The sequence below is a fragment of the Physeter macrocephalus genome, chromosome 11 (assembly GCF_002837175.3).
Source record: "Physeter macrocephalus isolate SW-GA chromosome 11, ASM283717v5, whole genome shotgun sequence".
Classification (NCBI taxonomy): domain Eukaryota; kingdom Metazoa; phylum Chordata; class Mammalia; order Artiodactyla; family Physeteridae; genus Physeter; species Physeter macrocephalus.
Window position 1 is genome coordinate 77,720,788 of NC_041224.1, and position 3,340 is coordinate 77,724,127.

Below are 3,340 nucleotides of genomic sequence, written 5' to 3' on the forward strand. Positions count from 1 at the left end.
AAATGGTAATAGGAACATACATATTGATAATTACCTTAAATGTAAATGGATTAAATGCTCCCACCAAAAGACACAGACTGGCTGAATGGATACAAAAACGAGACCCATATATATGCTGTCTACAAGAGACCCACTTCAGACCTAGGGACACATACAGACTGAAAGTGAGGGGATGGAAAAAGATATTCCATGCAAATGGAAATCAGAAGAAAGCTGGAGTAGCAATTCTCATATCAGACAAAATAGACTTTAAAGTAAAAACTATTACAAGAGACAAAGAAGGACACTATATAATGATCAAGGGTTCGATCCATGAAGAAGATATAACAATTGTAAATATTTATGCACCCAACATAGGAGCACCTCAATACATAAGGCAAATACTAACAGCCATAAAAGGGGAAATCGACAGTAACACAATCATAGTAGGGGACTTTAACACCCCACTTTCACCAATGGACAGATCATCCAAAATGAAAATAAATAAGGAAACACAAGCTTTAAATGATACATTACACAAGATGGACTTAATTGATATTTATAGGACATTCCATCCAAAAACAACAGAATACACATTTTTCTCAAGTGCTCATGGAACATTCTCCAGGATAGATCATATATTGGGTCACAAATCTAGCCTTGGCAAATTTAAGAAAATTGAAATCATATCAAGTATCTTTTCTGACCACAACGCTATGAGACTAGATATCAATTACAGGAAAAGATCTGTAAAAAATACAAACACATGGAGGCTAAACAATACACTACTTAATAACGAAGTGATCACTGAAGAAATCAAAGAGGAAATCAAAAAATACTTAGAAACAAATGACAATGGAGACACGACGACCCAAAACCTATGGGATGCAGCAAAAGCAGTTCTAAGAGGGAAGTTTATAGCAATACAATCCTACCTTAAGAAACTGGAAACATCTCGTATAAACAACCTAACTTTGCACCTAAAGCAACTAGAGAAAGAAGAACAAAAAACCCCCAAATTTAGCAGAAGGAAAGAAATCATAAAGATCAGATCAGAAATAAATGAAAAAGAAATGAAGGAAATGATAGCAAAGATCAATAAAACTAAAAGCTGGTTCTCTGAGAAGATAAACAAAATTGATAAACCATTAGCCAGACTCATCAAGAAAAAAAGGGAGAAGACTCAAATCAATAGAATTAGAAATGAAAAAGGAGAAGTAACAACTGATGCTGTAGAAATACAAAGGATCATGAGTGCTTACTACAGGCCACTCTATGCCAATAAAATGGACAACCTGGAAGAAATGGACAAATTCTTAGAAATGCACAACATTCCGAGAGTGAACCAGGAAGAAATAGAAAATATGAACAGACCAATCACAAGCACTGAAATTGAAACTGTGATAAAAAATCTTCCAACAAACAAAAGCCCAAGAACAGATGGCTTCACAGGCGAATTCTATCAAACATTTAGAGAAGAACTAACACCTATCCTTCTCAAACTCTTCCAAAATATAGAAGAGGGACAAACATTCCCAAACTCATTCTATGAGGCCACCATCACCCTGATACCAAAACCAGACACAGATGTCACAAAGAATGAAAACTACAGGCCAATATCACCGATGAACATAGACACAAAAAACCTCAACAAAATACTAGCAAACAGAATGCAAAAGCACATTAAAAGGATCATACACCATGATCAAGTGGGGTTTAACTCAGGAATGGAAGGATTCTTCAATATATGCAAGTTAATCAATGTGATAAACCATATTAACAAACAGAAGGAGAAAAACCATATGATCATCTCAGTAGATGCAGAAAAATTTTTGACAGAATTCAACACCCATGTATGATAAAAACCCTCCAGAAAGTAGGCATAGAGGCAACTTACCTCGACATAATAAAGGCCATATATGACAAACACACAGCCAACATCGTTCTCAATGGTGAAAATCTGAAACCATTTCCTCTAAGATCAGGAACAAGACAAGGTTGTCCACTCTCACTACTATTATTCAACATAATTTTGGAAGTTTTAGCCACAGCAATCAGAGAAGAAAAGGAAATAAAGGGAATCCAAATCAGAAGAAAAGAAGTAAAGCTGTCACTGTTTGCAGATGACATGATAATATACACAGAGAATCCTAAAGACTCTACCAGAAAACTACTAGAGTTAATCAACGAATTTGGTAAACTAGCAGGATACAAAATTACTGCACAAAAATCTCTTGCATTCCTATACACTAATGATGAAAAATCTGAAAGAGACACAAAAAACCTCAACAAAATACTAGCAAACAGAATGCAAAAGCACATTAAAAGGATCATACACCATGATCAAGTGGGGTTTAACTCAGGAATGGAAGGATTCTTCAATATATGCAAGTTAATCAATGTGATAAACCATATTAACAAACAGAAGGAGAAAAACCATATGATCATCTCAGTAGATGCAGAAAAATTTTTGACAGAATTCAACACCCATGTATGATAAAAACCCTCCAGAAAGTAGGCATAGAGGCAACTTACCTCGACATAATAAAGGCCATATATGACAAACACACAGCCAACATCGTTCTCAATGGTGAAAATCTGAAACCATTTCCTCTAAGATCAGGAACAAGACAAGGTTGTCCACTCTCACTACTATTATTCAACATAATTTTGGAAGTTTTAGCCACAGCAATCAGAGAAGAAAAGGAAATAAAGGGAATCCAAATCAGAAGAAAAGAAGTAAAGCTGTCACTGTTTGCAGATGACATGATAATATACACAGAGAATCCTAAAGACTCTACCAGAAAACTACTAGAGTTAATCAACGAATTTGGTAAACTAGCAGGATACAAAATTACTGCACAAAAATCTCTTGCATTCCTATACACTAATGATGAAAAATCTGAAAGAGAAATTAAGGAAACACTCCCATTTACCATTGCAACAAAAGGAATAAAATACCTAGGAATAAACCTACCTAAGGAGACAAATGACTTTTATGCAGAAAACTATAGAACACTGTTGAAAGAAATTAAAGATGATACAAACAGATGGAGAGATATGCCATGTTCTTGGATTGGAAGAATCAGCATTGTGAAAATGACTCTACTACCTAAAGTAATCTACACATTCAATGCAATCCCTATCAAACTATCAATGGCATTTTTCACAGAACTAGAACAAAAAATTTTACAATTTGTATGGAAACAGAAAAGAATAGACAAAGCAATCTTGAGAAAGAAAAACGGAGCTGGAGGAATCAGTTTCCCGGACTTCAGACTATACTACAAAGCTACAGTAATCAAGACAGTATGGTACTGGCACAAAAACAGAAATATAGATAAATGGAACAGGATAGAAA